We start from the raw sequence: 7,861 nt of genomic DNA, 5'->3' as shown, positions 1-7,861 counted from the left end.
GGGAGGCGGCCGGAATCACCGATGAGCCCCGTCGGGATCCTCCTCTGCCGCAGCCGAACGCCGGCGCGAGAGGTTGAAGGCGCTGACTTGGCCAGGTGCGCCCCACCCGAGCGCGACCCCACTTGTCAGCCACCCAGCGTTGACCCCGCGCTCCTCTGACGTGGATAAGTGGAGGCGTATTCCCGCGAATACGTCTCCCACACACGAAAGCGCATTCTCCTCTGTGTCGGGCTAAAATGCGCTTTCCATTCTGGAAAACGTATTTTCGGAAAGGCGCGTTCTGTTTTTCCAACCAAGGGCATCTTTGTGATGATTTCTTTATAGATAGGTCCCTGGCAGAAAAACCTTTATATCTTTTTACTCCCAACTCCAAAATCAGGTGATTCCAAAGCCCACTTCTTCGTTTCGTCCAGCCCGTTCTGATGGAATCATTTTCACCATGTTTTGCCATTCTGAAAATGACCATTTTGCCCTTACGCTTAATCAGCCCCTTCCGAGAGAGAACGTTTTCCGGTGATTCTTTCCGCGAGCTTCTCGCACTTCTTCCATGTGTTTTCTTCATCCCCAGGCAAGCCACAATACCCACTTGCATGATAGTCATTCAGTAGCCATGGTTTCCAACTCGAATATTTATTAAATGATTGCTTGTTTAAAATATGGTTATCGTTGTTTCGGTAATGCTTCTGGGTTAGTGTTTACTTGCTCGCTATGTTGTTATGCACCTGGTTATCTTGTACTAGTTGCTAGTATCCCTTTCATATGCTTATGCTTGCTAGTAGTACATGTTGATGTTGGTGATGGCCTTCGGTGCATGACTAACGTCTGTTCCGAGCGCCGTCGTTATGCATGTCCCTTTGCAACCAGTTGGTTAAATGATTGCATGGTAGCATTGTTGATATGTCTTGCATGATATTTATTGTTTATGCTAGTGGTCATGCTAGGTTTCTATGAGTAGTGTTGTACTTGTGATATTCATGCTCGTCATTATACTATGCTCAGTTGGATATGATTCATTGTGGATATGGTGGATAGTTATGTTGCACCTCGTGCTTATGTTGATATCATGTTTATGCATTGTAATTGCATCATGTTATTTTATCATGGCTCGGCATATTGCATTCAAGTTTAACCGGATTAAATTGAACTTGAGCAACTATTGGCTGAGTCATGGTGCCACCATATCGAGCTGACCAGTGCAACCATGCTTACCTTTATGGGAAGGTCCTAACTGGGTCTATTGTCGTGACTCTCGCCGGTGCCTCCAACGAGGGAAGGTTATGGGCGTGCGTACCTTGGCCTGGTAAGCAGACATAACCTTGTGTGCCTGTTGTTGTTGTTATGGATCCGGATCCCGTGAGGGACGTTTTTTCCATGACGGTGGTCATTGTGTCTTTGGTAGACACGGGGCCACCCAGGACTAGCCCAGTTGTGAGTGGGTCGGAGTGGCCGGGAGAGTGTCATGGCAGTAGATCGGTTTTGTCGGAACGCCGTTGGTCCACCCGAATGGGAGTGCGAGGCCATGGGTTCCGTAGTGTGGGTACAGTGTACTAACCTCTGCAGAGTGTATATTAAATCTATCGATAGTCGCGCCCGCGGATAAGGGCCCAGTTCGTGTTGGTCACACTATGAGTCAACAGTATTAATAATAATGTGCTCAATAACAACCCCGGTTCGATGAGGAGATAAGATGGTTGTGATCATCGGAAAGATCACCGTTTGAGACCAAGTGTTGGTCATGGTTGTGATCGCCGGAATGATCACCGTGGTATCGAAGATACCGAGTTGTTGGATATTCGTGATGTTGTGCGAGAATCGTGGGTAAATATCAAGCTCCTTGTTGTAGTCATTTGATGATTACTACAGTATTGTTTATACCAAGCTTGATTTGATCCTGAGATGATCGTGTAATGTCCGAAGTTGGTAAGTGATGCATGTGATGGTTACGAGGTAACCCAAGCAGAATAAATGGTGCATGTAGTGTCATCATGTTGCATGCTAGTATCATCAGATTTATATGTTCATGCCATGATCATATTGTTCTAGCAATATTATGTTCATGTTGTTCATGCCATGTTATCCTGATGATCTCATGATAATTCCTGCTTAACCTGTAATTTCCATGCTGTTGTTGGTCTTGAATGCTTCTGGTTATTGTGAGCTTGCAAGTACATTCAATGTACTGACCTGGCGTGTCATGCCAGTTTGCAGGTCGTGCCTGGATTGCTTGCTTGTTTGGTGTTGTTCCTGTGTTCGTGACCTAGGATAAGCGTTCCAGCCAGATTCCCTCCAGAGTGGAGTTCACCACCGTTGTCGTTGTTGCGCTGCTAGAAGTTTTTCCGCTGCTTCGAGTTGTTCTGCTGCTTGCATAGAGCAACTGAGGAGGGCGTAGTGTCGTCGTGCCGATGTTATTCATTGTAATATCGGAGACCTTGTATTCATATTCGTGTAATAATAGAAAGCTGGTTTGTTCTATGCTAAGCAGTGCCGTATTCCAGAAGACTTCTCCTCGATCTCTGGGCTGGAATACGGGGCGTTCCGGTTTCTCTGAGCTGGGGTACCACATGCGTGCACCTCTTCTCTACGTGCACGTCCCCCACCTACGTGGGTGTGTGTGAGAGGGACTATAGAGATACAAACCTAGACATAAAGACCGCTACAAACATCAATGTTCTGCTTATCACAGATAAGATTGATTAATACCCGTAACAATCCATGTCCTTAACAAAGGGTGCATGCACGTATAGGTTGAGTGTGTGTCTTGCGTCGTGTGCTGTGTGCATGCAGGCGTGCGAGTGTTGCGTGCGTGCAAGGGTACGTTTCAGTGTTGCATGCATGTGTGCGTACGTGCGTGTGTTCGTGAGTGCATGTGTACGCGTCAGTGTTGCACGCCTGCATGCGTGCATGTGTTCGTTGTGTGTACGTATCAGTGTTGCACGCCTGCATGCGTGTGTGTCTTGCGTGCGTGCATGTGTACGTGCGGGGTGAGGCTACACGTCAGTCGACTGACTTTTTCATCTCTTGTCATTAGATTTTCCAGCCGTTGGATACGAAATCAAGGGTCTGCAGTTTATCATCAAACTACACCCCCCTGAGCCGCCAGCCACCACCGGCCGAACCGCCGGCCAGCGCCGCCCGCGGCCGGCCCGCGCCACCACGCCGCCCCGCCCGCCCCGAAACCACTCCTCACCGCCGGTCCGCCGCCGCACCGGCCATCCCTCTAGGCCCCCCGCGCCGAGCTTTTTCTCCGGTGATCCCCACCCCACCGCCCAATCAACGCCCCCCCCCCCACCACCGGCGACTGCCAACCAGAGGTCTCACGACTTCGAGTACCCACCGACCACTAATTTATTACCATTTATGTCCTTCATATACGCGCTGACGGGTGGGCCCTATGGTAATGTGCGCTGCTGAATGTGGACCGTTTGACTAGTCAATTGATTGTGTCATCAACAAATTACGGAGCTGTATGGTGAGCCAGTGACCATATGATCACCCTAAAATGTATTTTATTAATACAGTACAGACTCAAACTACCATTTCTTTCTTTATATACGGGCTGACAGGTGGGCCCCACGGTTACGCGCCCCGATGGTGCAACACTAGTTGCGCCACGTGGAACGTTGGACTGGTCAATTGATTGTGTCATCAACAAAATACGGAGTTGTACGGGTGAGCCAGTGACCGTATAATCATGACATGTATTTTTTAACACGGTATAGACGCACGGGCTCATATATACGCGGAAGCACTCACCGCTATAAGCGCACACACGCAGACCCTACCCCTATGAGCACCTTCGAGAGAGTGGGCCAGCATATGATCTTCGGATTTTACGAAGTCACCATAGGTGCCTCGTAGTCGAGTGGAACGTCTCCTCCCACCGAATGCACATCGACGGAAAATACTGAAATTAACCCAGGATAAATGCGAGCACCCGGACTTTAACCCTGGTGGGCTCGAGAAACCACTGTCCTCCTAACCATCCAACCACATGTTGGTTAGCACGACAAAATGTATGTGGTGACCGTGATGAGCTTATTCTGAAGTCCAGTGACCATATCGTGCTTTCGCTTCAAATACAATGACCGTAAGTGTCGTCAACAAAATACGGAGCACGCATCAATTGCAAAGTCCGTCAGTGTCATCAAGAAAATACGGAGACGTATCGTGAGCTAGATACCGTATGATCACCACGAGAATGTATACGGTGACCGTAATGAGCATATTCTGAACTCCAGTGACCGTATAGTGCTTTAGCTTGAAATACAGTGACCGTCATGCGTGAATGTGCCGTGGGCATGCATACTTTTAGAGGGCCGAGAGATAGTTTGTGTGCGTACGTGAAACTGGTGTAGAAAGAGGGGATGTCCGGTGGAGACAAGGAGAGATATGCCCTTCGTTTCTCTTTCCCGTGACTAATATTTTAGGAGAATATATAAACATTCACAATGCAGAACAAATATTTTTGGATGCACCATGCAATTAACTTTCATGTATAACATTGTACTATTGTATATGCTTATTTTCTTAGTGGCCGATTGCGTGTGTGGTGTGGTGGGCACATCATTTCTAGTTGTGGTGGGTCAACATGAGGACTCATGGGTCGGTTCCATCCTGCGCCACATAGGTTGGATCAAGATGCGTTATACGAAGACCCATGTGGAGGACTCGGCGTACAACACGAAGCTAGCTACCAGAGTCGCGGAGGACTCTATCCCCACTGGTGATAAGCCGACTATATATGATTTGTAACCCTAGGCCCCCAGTATGTTATAGAAGCTTGGGGGCTAGTTCGTCGATAGTATACACACACGCACAATGCCTGGTATTCACGTGTACTTTGTACACACCCCTATCACTAATATACAGTACCAGGAGTAGGCTTTTTCCTCAACTGCAAGGGTCCGAACTAGGGTAAAAATTTGCCTCGTATTACCATCCAGCCTAACAGTCAGGGATATCCTACCGAATGATATGATGGAATCATATCTGCCAACTACTAAGAGAGAGGTGTGTCTGGGGGGGGGGGCAATGTGTGCGAGAGAGGCCTAAAGATAATGTGCGTGCGGAAGACACGTAGGCACATATATGTGGGTATAGAGGGCTAGTAGAGACCGTGCGTGTGTATATATGCATGTGAGAGAAATATTGTTTTCCAACTAAGATTAGTGAAAAGAGTGGTACATAGTAGTCAGAAAGAGAGAGAGATACAGAGAGAGCATCTGCGTGAGACTCCCCGACACCCCGAGAGAGATTGTGAGCATGTGTGAAAGAGAAATGCCGATGCATATAAAGTGTGTGCACTTATGCGGTAGATAGAGAGATATATAGCACGTTTGTGAGAACGGGCCGAGGCATAGTGCATCTACGTGTAAAAGGCGGTTCTACGCATTAAATTAAAATATAAATGGCATTATTATTTTTGGATGAGATCATGAATTTTGCAAATTATGTATGGACGAAAATCGGTCTATCAGACACCCATACTCTATTGAATTCTAGCATGTGCATGTGTTTATTTCATATTATCGATCCATAGAGTGAGAGCGGTCTGAAATACATGCAATGGATGCTTTTGCAATTCATATATAAACATTAATTAGTGCACTCCATGTTGTTAGTGTGAAGCACTTTATACATTTGTCACTTGCATGGATACATTCCAAATTGCTAGCTACGAAATAGAATACATGTCGAATTCAACATAAAGGGGGTTTCGAAGATTCGAATTCATAGGAAGTGCATTCATCTATTTGAACCCGAGATAATGGCATTTGTAAATCAGATGTAAAGAGGGGCATCAATCTATGTTGTGCGTTTGAACATGCTATATATATTCATACGCATGTCTAATTTTTTTTTGCAACCAAGGAGATTATATCTGGAACCATGCATGAACTGAGGTAAGTTGCATATTTTTTAATATATACTCGTGTACAATGTATATTCAAATGTACCACCTCCATTCCAAAATAATTGTAGCTTTAGGATTTTCAAGAGTAAAGATTTGTGAAGTTTGACAAATCTTGAATGTTCAATTCAAGAGAACCGAAAACGTTAATGCTTCTGCTCCCAAATATTGAATGAAGCGCCAAATAGGCCTCTGGTCACCCGAAACCGCGCGAGACTAATGTTTGGTGGTAAGAAATTACTGTCCTGACTCTGGCCCGTGTAGTCTATCGGCCCGATGTCCAAAGGTCTAAACCGGGCTAGGTTTGTAACTTCACCAAGATGCCAGTCTCAACCGCTTCCGAGAAGCATTCATACGCCGTGGGCGCCTAAACACCCATGCGCTCAGCCGAAATCTATCCCGGCCACATTTGGGACACCTGAGATTACTGTCCTACCCCCAACCCGCAATATGTCCAAAATTTTAGATGGGGGCAAAGTTTGTAACTTTCCCCAAATTTCAAACAAGCGCGTCCCAAACCGAAACATTGTCCCCCCTTAGTTCCCCGCCTCCCTCTGTTTCCCCATTCATACTCCGTGGGCGCCAAAACGTCCTCTCCACCAGCCGCGAAACCCCAGCCTCCTCCGTCCTCCACCCCATAGCGCCCAATCCACCGCCGCCCTCCTCCATCATGCCGGAGTCGGTACCCCGACATCGTCATCCAACACAACCGCAACCGCAACGCCCTCAAGGACATAGCAGCTGAAGCCGAGGTAGAGCTGCCTCCACGACGCCGACGTGCGCTGTACCAGAACCACTCCGACCACGCCGTCCTGCGCCTCACTATTGCCGCTCCACTATCGCAACCGTCCACCGCACCGGAGCTGTTCCCGCTACGCCGTCGTTCGCCGCCTCGGATCTGCTTCCCCGCTGCCGACAGACGGCCACCGCACCACACTCAACAACTTGGCCATGGGTTCGTCCAAGGCTGCACCGTCCTCCACAACTTCTCATTTCCGGCGAACCACAAGAAGATCGTTGGAAAAAGAGAAGGAGGACACAGCACTGCCAGCAGAAAGAGGTACTCCTCTTCCCTTATTCGTGCAAACCTTACGTCTCTGCTCACACCGTATTCATCCCACGAAAGAAACTAGTTGAGCGCTTCTTACTGCATCTTCTTCGTGATACTAAATGCACAAGGTTTCCTCCCTTTACTATTTCACCTTTGATAGAGGTCAGTAGCCCGCCTGGATTTCAATTCAGGGTCAATCGAACCGCAATTAAAAGAAGCGGCACCCGCTTAGGCGCGCGGAGCACCTAGTCTGCCTGTTCGCCGGGGAAGCGGCGCATCGGTGTCTATCATAGGGGTGTGGGGCACAGGAGCTGCTTGCGCCCGATCTGGAGGTCGGCGGGGCTTGAATCGATTGCCGGAGGGCGGTGCCAAGCACGGCGGTGCGGTGAGGTCGAGAGGAGGGCGCAGGCAGGGGACTGGGCCGGTGGTCGCTGTCGTTTTGAGGAAGATCATCAACACTGACTGGCTGGAGGTAGATGAAGGCGATCTGCCCGTTCTTTGTACATCGGACGGTGCATAAAAAATGGACTGGCCAATTTGTTTTCAGTCGAATGTTATTTTCATAGAATCCTGTAGTAATTTAGTGTGCCATGCATGTTGCAGAGCTACCATATGTCTCCCGTCATTTATTTCTCACCGACCTGCTATCTGCTACCTTTACACTGTACTAATTGTGCACACACTTCACCCATACTCACACTATTGTTTTTTGTGCATGGGTATTTCAGACTCTGACGCAGTGTTGATGAATGCTGAAAAGAAAAGACAGAAGTCGCTCCAGTGTAATTCGAAGATAAGCACTAAGCGTTTCAGCGCTCTAAAGGATGCAGTGTCAGCAGTTGGAGACAGTAAACGTAGCTCTGCAGTTGATGATCTCAATTGCCACACACAACCATCCC

This window comes from Aegilops tauschii, chromosome 3 (assembly GCF_002575655.3).
Source record: "Aegilops tauschii subsp. strangulata cultivar AL8/78 chromosome 3, Aet v6.0, whole genome shotgun sequence".
NCBI classification, from domain to species: Eukaryota; Viridiplantae; Streptophyta; class Magnoliopsida; order Poales; family Poaceae; genus Aegilops; species Aegilops tauschii.
The sequence above is the reverse complement of the archived record's forward strand: the minus strand, read 5'-3'. Positions refer to the sequence as shown.